This window comes from Rhinolophus sinicus, chromosome 18 (genome assembly GCF_057876585.1).
Source record: "Rhinolophus sinicus isolate RSI-liver-muscle chromosome 18, RSI-T2T, whole genome shotgun sequence".
NCBI classification, from domain to species: Eukaryota; Metazoa; Chordata; class Mammalia; order Chiroptera; family Rhinolophidae; genus Rhinolophus; species Rhinolophus sinicus.
The window spans coordinates 105,394,463-105,408,934 of NC_142518.1; the positions used below are offsets into that span (position 1 = coordinate 105,394,463).

Here is a 14,472-nt window from a genome sequence, read left to right on the forward strand (position 1 = left end):
CATTTGTTATAGGTCAATAATATCTCAACAAAGCTGGAAAAATCTTCAAATGAAAAAAAGTAATAGGAATGGAAATAGAATTGATTCAGAGAACAGAAGAAGAGGAGTGGGAAGAGAAGAGTTTAAAAAGGAGGTGAAAGAGGAGGAAGAAGATGTAGAAGAAGAATGGACTGCAAAGGAGTAGCAACTACAACAACAGTAGCTGTAGTCAGCGCCTCCATCTATGAGTGGGTGGAGGCAGCAGCCAAAGAGAAAAGTGTTTTGCATTTAAAAAAATTAACAAAAAAACCCAAGAAGATGTTATGAAATAGGTATGATCAGAAAGAGTTCTTGAAAATTAAAAATATGATCGCTGAAATTTAAAATCTAATTAAAACATAATAATGGAAATCTCCTTCAAAGCAGAATGAAACTAAAAGAAGAAGGATAATGTGAGGGAAAATATAAAACACAGAAATTCAATACAGCCTGTCTAACATCCAACAAACAGGTGTTCTAGAAAGAGAACTGCAGGGGAGGAATTGATAGAAGGAACAAAAGCAAATTTCCTAGAGCTGAAAGACTTGCGTGTCCCTAATGTAGGAGCCCACTAAGTGCCCGGCACAGAATAAAGGATGAAAGGCTCACACTTGACACATCATTGTGATATATCAGAACCGCCAAGAAAATGCCACAACCCTTAAGAGAAAATGTTAGGTTACCTACAACAGAATGGTAAGCAGATGTGCATCAGATTTCTCATCATCAGTAGTGGATGCTGGATGATAACGGAGCAATGCATTCAAAACACAGGGTCAAATTGTAAGCTTGAACCCTTATATAGCTGAAATATTTCTCAATGTTGAAAAATGGATAAAATTAATTTTCAAACATACCAAAACTCATGTCCATCTTACAAAACTAACAGAAAATACCGGGGGTGCCAAAAAGTGTATACAAGTGGACACTTTGGTCAACGTTGCTCAAGCAGTAGTTCACCATAATCAGAAGTGTCTGGACGCTGATGGTAACCACTTTGAGCACCTCTTGTAATTGTAGAAGTCAAACGTGACTTGTATTCATCTTTTGTTATGGGTATATATTGAGTATTACAATTTTAATACAGTTTTCCTTCCTTAAAATGTGTATACATTTTTTGGTACCTTCTGTATATAAAGGAGTAAGCAGACAGAGGAAAACATGGAGTCAGGAGACAATGTAATTAACCCAAGAAAGCAGTGAAGAGATGTTCCAGGATCACAGCTGTGCACTGAAGGCCACCAAACATCATCTTACCAAATGAGTAGTTCAGAAATACTGTCTGAAGTTGTTTGAATGTGCAATAAAATTGTTATTATATTCCTTAAACTTACAAAGTTAATCAGGAGAGGAGAAAAAAAGAGTGAAAAAAAAATACCGGGGAGCAGTAAGTAAAGATGTATGATGTACAATACCAATAAATCAAGAAACAGTGATGTATACAAATTATTTAGAAATTTATCAGTAACCAGAAGCAACAGTTTATAAAGCTAAAATGTGTGTCTGTTGGATGAACAGGATTGATGGTTGAGAGATGAGGGGCAAGAGAATGTTGCTTTTCATTTTAAGCAGATAATTTGGAGATGGAAAAACTGGATCAAAGTCGAGGAGACCAGTCAAGGGCTATTGTAATTGTTCAGCGAAAAAATGCGGAGGTCCTGAAGTAGAGCACTGGCAGTGGGCATGGAAGACAGGACTCTGAGAGAACCTACTAGTGAGTGAGTAGTGTTAGTGTGTAAGTTGAAGATGACTCCATTGTTTCCAGGTCAAGTGATTTTAATTAAGTAAGATTTCTGTGCAGTAAGCAGTTTTTTCTGTTTGTGTGCAACCTTCTTATGCAAATCCAAAAGTAGCTACACCATGTGGAGACCTCATTGATCCATTATAATTAATTATTGATATTTTCCAACATATTCTTTACATTCAGTAGCATCAGATTGTGCAACTCAAAAATTCCATGGGTGCTCATGGCTTAAATTATTATCTACCTATCCAAAATTAATCACTATTGTAAGGGAAAATCATGCTTTTTTGTTTGTTTGTTTCATTTTAATCATTTTTAAAATTAGTTTCAGGTGTACAAAGCAACGTAATAATTAGACATTTAAAGCCTTCATAAAATGATAACCCCCCCTGCCAAGCTACTACCCCTCTGACATCTTATACAGCTGTTACAGCACCATCAACTATCTTCCCTATGTTTTACTCCACATCCCATGACTACATATACCTATATATTTAGTTATAGTTGACATTAAATATCATTCTATTTCAGCTTCAGGTGTATAGCACATTGATCAGGCATCTACACAGTCTATGACGTGATCCCCCTGATAAGTCCAGTGCCCATCTGGCACCTTCCATTGATCTTTACAACATTGTTGACTATATTCCCCATACTTTATTAACTACCAATTTATATTTCTTAATGCCTTCAATTTATATTTCTTAATGCCTGCCCAATCTGCCCCTTGGGTGAGTCGTACTTGGAGACGGCTAGATGATACTCCTGCTTGTTTTGAAGCTGTCCACTGGTGGCGCCAGCCCCAGGACCACCTTAGAGGGGATCCATTGTAGGTCTACTTCAGCCACAGCCTGTTCTCCACCCAGGATCACCTAGCTGGAGCCAGAAAGAAATCTGCAGATGGCTGCCACCCGTGCCCCCAACCCTATTCCCAACTATCACCCTGATAGATCTAGTACACATCTGACACCATACATAGTTATTACAATATTATTGACTATATTCCTTATGCTATACCCTACATCCCCATGACTACTGTATAACACCCAATTTGTTCTTCTTTAATCCCTTCCCTTTTCACCTGTCCTTAACCCTCCTCCCATCTTAAAGAAGTCCCTCTAAGATTCCTTATAATACTTGTTTGGTGGTGATGAACTTCTTCAGCTTTTTCTTGTCTGGGGAGCTTATCTGTCCTTCAATTCTAAATGGCAGCCTTGCTGGGTTATCTTTGTGGTATGTCATTGCTTTTCATCACTTGGAATATTTCCTGCCACTCCCTTCTTGCCTGCAAAGTTTTTGTTGGGAAATCAGCTGACAGTCTTATGGGGGTTCCCTTGTAGGTAACTAACTGCTTTTCTCTTGCTTCTTTTAAGATTCTCTCTTTGTATTTAACCTTTGGCATTTTTATTATAATGTGTCTTGATGTTGGCCTCTTTGGGTTTACCTTGTATAGGACTCTCTGTACTTCCTGGGTTTGTATGTCCATTTCCTTCACCAGGTTAAGGAAGTTTTCTGTCATTATTTCTTCAAATACATTTTCAATTCCTTACTCTCTCTTTTCTCCTTCTGGTACCCCTATAATGTGAATGTTGGTACACGTGATATTGTCCTGGAGGCCCCTTAAACGCTCCTCAATTTTTTGGATTCCCTTTTCTTTTTGCTGTTCTGGTTGGGTGTTTTTTGCTACCTTATCTTCTACCATCACTGGTTGGATCCTCTGCTTCATCTAATCTACTGTTGATTCCCTGTAATATATTCTTCGTTTCCATTATTGTATCCTTTATTTCTGACTTTTTTATGGTTTTTATGGTTTCCATCTCCATTTTTATGAGATCATTCAGCATTCTTATAGCCAGCATTTGAAACTCTGCATCTGATAGATTCCTTATCTCTGTTTCGTTAATTCTTTTTGTGGAGCTTTGTTCTGTTCTTTCATTTGGGACCTGTTTCTTTGTCTCCCCATTTTGGCTGTCTCCCTGTGTTTGTTTGTATATATTAGGTAGGGTTGCTATGTCTTCCGGTCTTAGTAGAGTGGCCTTATGTAGTAGGTGTGCTGTGAGATTCAGTGGCACAGTCTTTCTGGTCACCTGAGCCATGCTCTCCAGGTATATCCCTTGTGTGGGTTGTGTGTGCCCTCCTCTTGTAGTTGAGCCTTGGTTGATAATTGCACATCAATGGGAGGGACTGACCCTTGGGCTCACTGGTTGTGAGGACTGGCCTTCACTACAGTGGAAGAGTTGTTGTGCAGGGGCTGATTCTATGGAGCAGGATCTGCCTCAGCGGCACTCTGATGCCTGCCCAATCTGCCCCTTGGGTGAGTCGTACTTGGAGACGGCTAGATGATGCTCCTGCTTGTTTTGAAGCTGTCCACTGGTGGCGCCAGCCCCAGGACCACCTTAGAGGGGATCCATTGTAGGTCTACTTCAGCCACAGCCTGTTCTCCACCCAGGATCACCTAGCTGGAGCCAGAAAGAAATCTGCAGATGGCTGCCACCCGTGCTATACCTAGAAGCGCTTTGAGAGATCAAGTCATCAACCAAGGCTGGCTGCCACTAGTGCCAGCTTAGGGCTTCTCAGGCAGAGGTACAGGACATACTCAAGCCAGATGTTGCTTATCTGGGTTCTGCGAACCTTTGAGAGACCCTAGGAAAGTCTGCAGCTTGAGTCAAATTAGGCAGTCTGCATTAGAAAGCCACTGACAGCAGCCTGGGTGTGCCCAAAAGTTGGGTGGGGCCAGGTCTCAAATCACCAGGGTGGGGTGAACAAACAGCAGAGACTCAGAAATGGCGGCTTCCTGTATTCACACGCTTGTAAAGGGGAGGGCTTTACAAAGAAACAATGGCCTCCGCCAGCTCCCCCATCCAGGAAAAAGCTTTCTCTCCTGTCCCGTCTCAAGCTAGACAACTCAATTCCCCACCCTCTGTCCCTGCCATCTTTCCAGATACTGCCCCAGCACTGGAGCTCAGAGCGAGTGATTCCACTGGTGGGTAAGTCCGTGCGCAGTCCCTTTAAGAGGAGCGCCTGGGAGTGCAGCCACCCATCTCACTCTGTCACAATCTCCACTGGTTTTCACAACCAAAAATTATGGGGACTTCTCTCCCCGGCACTGGAGCCCTGGGCAGGGGTGGGACTGATATCTCTCACTCCTTTAGGGTGTGGTGGGATCCCCACCACTGAAATAGCCTTCCTGATCTTTAATGGTCACACGCAGGTAGGGGCCCGGCCCGTTCCGCATCTCTGACCTTCCTACCTGTCTGGAGGTGGCTTCTTCTGCATGTCCTTAGTTGAAAGGCTTCAGTTCACCTTGATTTTAGGCAATTCTCAATAAAGGTTGTTTTGTAGATTAGTTGTGATTTTGGTGTAGTTGTGAGAGAAGGTAAACACAGCGTTTACCTACTTCGCCATCATGGTTTTCTCTTGTGTTTGTTTTTTCAAATGGGAGATTTCAGCTCAACTTGCCTTTAAAATCTCTCTACTGACTTCAGTAACCATGTTCTACACCTCTGTGATCAACAGACCAATAATGAAGCAATGGTAAGAAAATTGATGGTGTTATAACATTTTTGTGCTCAAATTAAATACCACAGCTTATCTCTGTAATTACGATATTTAGAAAGGGCATCACCAGAAAGAATGGGGCAGAAATCACCACAGAAAGCTACGTAATCAATATTTGGCATGAGTGAGGAAAAAGTCGCACAGAGCAGCAACTGAGCTCCAAGAGAGTCTGACTGAGAGGTCATTAGCTAAGATGATGATTATATCATCAGATAGGTTAGCTGATAACTTGCGTAAGGTGCTTAGAAAACTTCTTACACTAGAATAGTTAATAAGGTTGACTTTTTTCTGTCTGATAAGGCACGACCTACCATCCCACTAATAGATGACTTTAAAAAGAGATAAAGAGAAATCTGGGCTTCAAGTTTTACAAGATGGATAGAGCATACATTTACTTCTCTTCCCTTCCAAGGTCCTCTTGAAATTATTGAAAATATTTGTTGGGGGTGGGGGGAAGCAATCGCAGTGTCAGAGAAATTAGAAAGACAGTAGGCTGAAGAGGAGAGATTTTGAAGAAATCCTGGATGATAGAAAGATAGTAGAACACAGATGAGATGGGTTTGATTGAGGAAACAAGATTGAAAACCCAAATAGCAGAGAGCAAAGAGCAAGTAGCCATAATAATATTTATGGAATGGATGCATTTGGAATAGCTAAGCCAGTCTGCCACTTTCTTCCAGTCTCCTTCAGCATTCTGCCCGGTGTGCTGGTGTGCAAGGCACAGGCTCTCAGAGTCCTGAGAACTTCTCTCCCAATTAGGTAAGCAGTTTTCCTGGAGAGGGGCCTTGGTGTAGATGTTAGGGCCTGAGAGAAAAGAATTCGAGGTAAGTCTGCATCTTCATATGAAGCACTGAGGGACAAAAATAAATGAGGAGATAAAACAAAAGAAACAATAAAAAGCTCCACTCAGGAGTGCAATACTCTAAGACCCTCCCCTCCCCCTGGAGAGGAAAACCATCCTTTTTTTGACACATGTGGCAGCATTCTGAATATTTGTCAGCAGTCTTTGAAAGCCAAGCAAAGGAGATGGGTGGGCATTTAAAAAGGGCCGTTAGAACTGGAGTGCTACAGAGAGTTTACTTTGGGTAAGAGAGACCCTGGGCTACTTAATTAGCTAAGACGCTGAAAAATGGCAGGGATAGGATGAGGTCTGACAATTAAGTTTGTGAACTTTTTGCCATGATGTTGCTGAACTATTTTTATATCAGAGGGATTATTCATTATGAATTTGTACCAACTGGACAAACAGTTCACCAAGTTTACTATTTGGAAGTGCTGAAAAGGCTGCGTGAAAAGTTAGACGAAACGACCTGAACTTTTCGCCAACAATTCATGGCTCTTGCATCACGACAATGCACCAGCTCACATGGCACTGTCTGTGAAGGAGTTTTTAGCCAGGAAACAAATAACTGTGTTGGCACACCCTCCCTACTCACCTGATCTGGCCCCCAATGACTTCTTTCTTTACCCGAAGATAAAGGAAATATTGAAAGGAAGACATTTCGATGACATTCAGGACATCAAGGGTAATATGACGACAGCTCTGATGGCCATTTCAGAAAGAGAGTTCCAAAATTGCTTTGAAGGGTGGACTAGGCACTGGCGTCAGTGCATAGCTTCCCAAGAGGAGTACTTCGAATGTGACTGTAGTGATATTCAGCAATGAGGTTTGTAGCACTTTTTCTAGGATGAGTTCGTGAACTTAATTGTCAGACCTTGTACACATCCACACACATAACAAACACATAGGACATATGGGTCAGGACCAAGTAGTTAGGTTAGGGGAGCCCCTTCACCTCCTCCCTCTTTACCATCAAGAAGCTCAAGAGTGTGTTTTAAATATGAATAGCACCATGCTCAAGCTTTCCTCTACAATTTTCTTTTTCTGATAATGAATGTGGTCCAATGACCTTTCTTTTTTTTCTCCCTGAAGCACACTTTATTTCTGGAAATGCAGATAAAGCGCAATGCAGGGAAACACAATCCTATTTTTTTTTTCTTTAAGATATGGAGTTCGGTAATCAGGAGTAACCTGTCATGGCACATGCGAACACTGGCAGCTCAGGGTTAAAGAGTCAAAGGAGCGAATGTGAAGGCTTTCTTGTCTCCTCTCTCTGGCACCCCTCTAGGGAGCTCACACTCCTCCTGGGAACTCAGGGGAGGCTGGGTGTCGAGATTTGATAGATAAGAAGAGCTTGTGGTTATTTATAAAATCCACTTCTATAAAATAGCTTCTGGAGGGCTCGGGTGTATGTATTTCCTGTGAGTTCTGCTTGTGCAGCTGCAGCTTGGCATAAAGGTGGAAAGCTGAATAGCACACATGCTGAATGTTTAGGTCAGCTAGCAATGACGAGCCCTGTTTTTTCGTGAAACCTTGCATATAAATAATCAAGGGCCTTCCGAGGTATCCACAGAGCCAAGGAGAGAAAGATCACTTCCAGGGATGATTAGGGACTGCTTTATATGATGGAGGGCTGGATTTATAAATTTCAGTTCTCTACCTCTCTCTGAAACATAGTATCAGTTCAAAATACCTACAGCATTCCTTATTCAAAAGCACATTCACTACTCATTGGCTGATTTTCAGCCTTTGAAGGTAAATTTTCAGAAAAATCCAGATGCCATTAGAAGCGAAATTTGGTTTAAAAAAATTGAATGACTAACCTGGGTATTATTCTTTGAGTCACAAGAAATGTCTGGTGAGAAAATAATGAAAGTAGTTTCATGTGTTCCTGGAAAAAACAGTTGGGTAGGTGATGGCCAAGGAGAGTGGCTCAATGTGTCTTGAAGTCACTTGTCAGTTCACTTCCGAAGACAGAAGCACATTATGGTGCTTTATTGGTCACCTATGAGCAAGGGAGATGGACTCATCAAGGAAGAGGGATCTGGGGATACTGGCAGGCAAGGGAGGTGGAATGTACATGCATAGGCCCCAGAATAAGACTCGCGTATCAGAGGTAAATTCCAAAAAGATTTATGGCATTTAACAGAGTCACAAGCTGAGAATGATGTTAGGTGAAAAATCAGGAAATAATTGTATAGTGAATGATTTCAATTACAATAAATATTATGTATGAAAAAAATCTGTCTATGTCTATCTGTCTGTCTGTCTGAAATAAAGACATGCCTACAAGATTGCCAAATTTCACAAGTACTCCCATCATTGGACAAGCTCATGGCGGTCCCAGGTCCTGGGAAGATTGGGACAAAATTGCTGTAATGTTAACTGGGTGAGATTCTGCACAGGAGGAAATAAAGAAGGTTGTGCCCCAAATCTGGGCAAAAGAAGGGTTATACAGATGTTGCTGCCCATAAATGCCTGTGGGTATCAAGCTCTTTGGCCCTGTGATGTAGGAGAGTGAAAGGATCAAGTCGTGAACATCTGTGATGGATGAAGACAGAGCACACAATGGCAGTTCTAGTTTCTTGAATTAAAAAGTCTCATTACAGGGCTGTCATATTGAAAGAAGCAATGCTTAAGGGAACTCGCCTAGAGTTACACTCCAAACAATGAAGAAGCTAATTAGAGATGTCCAGAAAATTTGCAGCGATTTTGCTTGATGTTCATTGCTTTAAATGGTACAAATCCTAATGGAATGTTATTTTCACTTTGATATTTAGTGTTTGAAGAATGTCTCCAAATCGGAGTCTCTTGCTATCGACTCCTTTCTCCTTGGCTACTATGGTAAGCACTGTGGGCTTCCTACCCAATAGCCTTACATCTCCCTTCTTCTTTGGTAGTATAACCCAGGTTTTGTTCAACCTTCTCTGAATTGCAATATCCTTCGCCATACTTAAGTGATGAGTTTTGATTGGACTTTCTAAGCCAAGCATTTCTCTTGGTCAAAATGTAATTCTGCTTGGGCAAGTGATGTCATTCTGGCCAATGAGCCTTTTGGAAATCTGATGGAGACTTCTGGGAAGACTTTTTTGTTCTTAAAAAAGAACTTAAGAGAGATATAGACTCTTGTTTTGAGAATTAAATGAGTTAATGGATATAAATCGCTTATAAGAGTGACTGCCACCTAGTCAATAATTGACTGGCATGTATCAATTCAATAATTGTTAACTATCATTGTTGTATTGTTGCTGTTGTTATTGTAAACATGTAGCAACCTAGAGTAGCTATGATACCCTAGATATGGTATAAAATGTATGCTACATTTCTATCATTGTAGCTAAGACAAGCACTGGCCTACAATGAACGCACATAGCCACAGGAAGAATTTTGACAAGAACTGGGAAAACCAAGATCTCCAAGAATTTTTCAACTTAAACCTGCAGAAGCTGTTTCAGAGCTAATGGGATATAGGTGTGGAGTAATATTATTCATCTCAGCATAGTCATGGGGAGAGCTCTGATGCTCCCTCAGTAGGAAGAAGGAATAATCTCACAGAACTTACATTTATTTTTCTTTAGTCTCTATTTGCTACCCTACTCCAACTTCCCAAACCAAATCTTTCCACATGTAGAACATATGTATTATGTATTGGTCACACGGTAATAACAAGGTTATAAGAGCTGCAATCATAAAATAATATATTCTAGAAAATGAAAAACTCAAACCTCAAATTTAATACAGAAACATTTCAATTTCCAGATGATTTTTATTTTCATTCATTTATCTCTAATGTGAATACTAATTGAAAGGTTTAGAAATACGGGCATATGCAGGACACAAATGCCATTTCCTCCCTGAACTCTTAGGCAAGACATTAAAGTATAACAAGTATGAATATTAAGTATTCTAGCTTTATATCTCATGCATATTTTCCAAAAATTCTACTTAATGTGAACAAAACTCATTAATGAGCAAAAAACCCTTTCAGCACCATAAAATAATGCCACACTAGTCCATGACTTGAAAGATGAAACTTATGTTAAAATATTAAGACATTATATGTACATTTATCTTGGCATTTGTAAATTTGTTCCTTCATTCGTTAATTTAAAAAATTTAAGGTTTATTAGAGGATGTTGGGGGTGCTATTGATAAGTTTCCATTTCCCACTACATAGAAGATTGGTCCACATGATGCTAGGAAGGGTCTGAACTAACCCCAATTGCTGTCGAGATACTAAGTATTAGAATATTTCTCCAGTCTTTACTAACAATTGTCACCCCAATGAATTTTTTTAAAAAAAACAATTTTTCTCTAGTCTTGCACAAGGTTCCCCTCACAACTAGACTCAGTTTCCACTTCCATAAAATAAAATGTTGAACTGAAGGTTTCTTCCAGATTTAAGATCTGAAAACTTTCTTCACAAACTATGGCAGAGACAAATTATATGTGTTCACCACATAGTTTCATTTTCTCCAGGGCACACAGGAAGACTATACTTTCCAGTCCTCCCTTACATGTAATTAGGACTACATGACCTAGTTCTGGCCAATGGAGTGTGGTGGAAGCGATATACACCACTTCTAGGCCTGGCCCCTAAAGTGCCCCATGTAATCTTCCACAATCTCCCTCTCTCCCCCATCTGCATGGGTGGAAGTGAAGCAATGCAAGATGATGGGAAAAGCCCAATCCCCAAGTTCATGGCGAGCAGTAGGGCTGCCCAAGAGAGCTTCCTAATCAGAAAAATCCACATCAGATTTTAAGCAAATGAGAAAAAAAAACCCATATTGAGTTAAGATCTCACACATTCCAGGTAGTATGCTACTGCCAAAATGAGCATTAGCATGACTAATACAAACACACATACATACATAACACAACAAAGCCAGATCTGCTGTCACCAACACTGACAGCAAATGCCTGAATATTGGTCTGAGTACCTCCCTTGTCTGGAATTGCGAATATTGTTAAGTCCAACAAGCCTCTGGGAATAGATAAAGGTAAGGTAATAGCACAAATGAAAAACAGTCTCTGGATACTTCATAACAGCTATCAAGAAATTTTAAAAATGTGTTCTACATTGTAAATCTTATAAATTCTAATAAAAGCATGCACAATTAGAGCATTTTCTACTTTAAAACTATGTGTCCTTGAGTTCAATAATGTAGATTGTCAATTGTTCAATATATACATGTATCAAATCATCACTTGGTAGGTACATCTCAAACTTACGCAATGTTACATGTCAATTATATCTGAATAAAGCTGGAAAAATATAGTTTAGATTGTCTTAAAATATAAACTACAATTGAAACATGGGACATGTATACATGTATAAATTTCTAATAGGTCATGGACTTAAAAACTGTAAGTTCTAAGAAATTTCCTACAAATTTGTTTTCAGAGGTATTTTTTTGTACATAGAGATGTCAGAATATTAGGGGTTTTTTTGTGAGTCCTTCCTAACTTTTCATGATTTTTAAATATAATAGTCTGCCTTAGGGTGTTTAGAAGTACTGTATTATATCATTTATAACCACTATGAATATTAAATATTTCTACAACATAACTTTTAAACACTTTATCATTTCAATGTTTATATAACACGAAATGGAATTAATTTAAAAATAAAACTGAGTAGTATTCATTGTATGACTATTCCAAACACTCACAGAATAACCCTGGAAAATGAACTAAATCCAAAGCTGGGGGATGAGTAAGTAAATGGGGATCTCCCTCTCTCTCTCTCTCAAGGCAAGGGGGGGGGGGGTTGAGGTTGTTTAATCAACTGACCTTGGGGTGGGGAGATCATCCCGGATTATTTAGTTGGGACCAATGTCATCATAAGGGTCCTTATCAGTGAAAGAGAAAGCGACAGCATAAATGGACCTTGAGATTATCATGCTAAGTGAAATAAGTCAGATCGGAAAAACTGAGAACCACATGATGTCACTCATATGTGGGATATAAATCTGAAAGCAACAGACGAACAAAACACACAAACAAAAACTCATAGACACAGACGATAGTTTAGTGGTTACCAGAGGGCAAAATGGAAAGGGGGGGGTAGAAGAAGGAAAAGGGGGTCAAATATATGGTGAGGGAAGGAGATTTGACTTTGAGTGGTGAACATACAATGCAATATATAAATGAAAAGTTTCATATATGCAGTAGTCATTTTTCTTCAGCATGCATCTTATCTCCATTCCGTTTTGCAAATTCAGACCTTTAGTCCCTCCCCTTTTATGTTTTCGCTATCACAAATTATCCCTATTTATGCTGTGAGTTCATTTCTGAGTTGCAGTGAGAACCATATGACTTCACTCATGTAGGATATAAAACTGAAAGCAACAAAAAAACAAGACAAATAAACAAAACCTCATAGACACAGACAATAGTTTAGTGGTTACCAGAGGGTAAGGGGAGGGGCAGTAGAACAGAGTAAAGGGGATCAAATATATGGTGATGGATGGAGATCTGACTCTGGGTCATGAACACACAATGCAATATATATACGTAGATGATGTATTATAGAATTGTATACTTGAAACCTATATAATTTTACTAACCAATGTCACCTCAATAAATTTAATTAAAATTAATTTTAAAATACAGATGATGTATTATAGAGTTGTATACTCAAAACCTATATCAATTTATTCACCAATGTCACTCCAATAAATTTAATAAAATTAAAACTTTTTTTTAAATAAATAAGTAGAAGAGAAAGGCAAAGGAGAGGTAAGAGTCAGCGAGACTTGACGATACTATGCTGCTGGCTTTGAAAATGGAGGAAGGATGCATGAGCCAAAGAATAGGGGTGGTCTCCAGAAGCAGAGAAAGGCAAGGAAATGGATTCTCCCCTAGAGCCTCCAGAAGGAACACAGCCCTGCCAATATCTTGATTTTAGCCCAGTGAGACCCATTTTAGATCTCCGGCTAGCTGTAAGATAATACATTTGTGTTATTTTAAGCCACCCAATATACAGTAATTTGTTACAACAATGTTAGAAAATACAAAAAATATTCTTGTGGAGTATCTCTCTGTGCTTAGCACTGTGCTGGTCATTTAGAGAGATGCCGAAAATGATTTAGTCCCTGCCTTTGAGTTGCTTACCATCTGCTTGACAAGACAAAGCTTAGACAAGGAATGCCTAGGGGGTAATAACAGATGACAGAGAGTTTAGAGCTAAAGTGAAGGCTACAGAGGATAAGTGCTTCTGGAATTCTGAGCACATAAACAGACATAAATCAAAGGGCCTAGCATGCTCCTGACGAAGAGTTCTGTAGGTACAGGACGATGGCGTTGGGGAAGTGCTGACACAGTGGGTTATCTGTCATCATACCGTGCTGCAGGCCTGGCATGTTACAAATGAGATTCCTGGGCATCCAGAGGGAGCTTGAGGTGATGGGTGGCTCTCATCGCCACACTGATGTGCTGTCATACAGAAAAGAATCACTGAACACTGCAACAAAAATAATCCATTAGCTCACACTCTCCCAGCCTCCTTAAGAAAGCTTTCCAGCCTCCAAATATCCCAGCTGAAGGTATTGTCACAGCGCCTGTACAGTGCATCTGTATCATCACTCATTCCCTCATTCCAGCCCACCCTTCCTTGTTTTCAAGCTAACTGATAGTCCCATTCACCTTCCCCAAGCTCTTGCCATTTTTCTCTGCACCGGGGAACTTAGCCCTGGGCGCCTCAGGTTCCTAACCTGTAAGATGTGAATGATCAGAGGACCTATCCCACAGGGTAGTTATCTGTGAGGATTCAATGAGACTCAGTAAGTAAAATGCTTAGTACGGTGCCTGGGAAGCCCTCAGTCAAAGTGCAGTACAATTATCATCATTCATTGGGACCAGCTACCACTTGATCGTAAGCTGAGCGATCATTTGTCCAGTTTGCACGGACAGCCCAGGTTTATACATCCTGTCCCATATTAATTATTAATACCACCCCTTTTCACTCACAAAATGTCCCCAAATGGCATCTTAATCATAAGGAACAAGGCAAGAAGCCAATTGTTAGAATACAGTTAGCAGATCGGTAGCAACAGAAAAACTGATTTATAGTAAAATGTCTGACTTCTTCAATCTTCCCTGCCTAAGGAGCAGGGTGGGTGCTTGAACCAGAGCTGGGGCTGAGTCCCTGGAACAGGCCAAAGGTACAGCAAAGGCTGTGGACAGAAGACTTCAGAGAGATGTTATATTTCTCTGCTCCTTGAACAATTTCTTCTCCATGCTCCCTAATCCAGGGAGAAAGCAGGGATTAGAAAGAGCCAATTCTGCTGCCATTTGATTTTTTTCAAGC

General features: G+C 40.1%; 1 long non-coding RNA gene across 2 annotated transcripts in view; it reads right to left on the bottom strand.

Annotated features, from left to right (window-relative positions):
• Positions 1–14,472, bottom strand: part of LOC141569609 (uncharacterized) — a 135,591-nt gene that overhangs the window by 97,978 nt on the left and 23,141 nt on the right. The window lies entirely within an intron of this gene.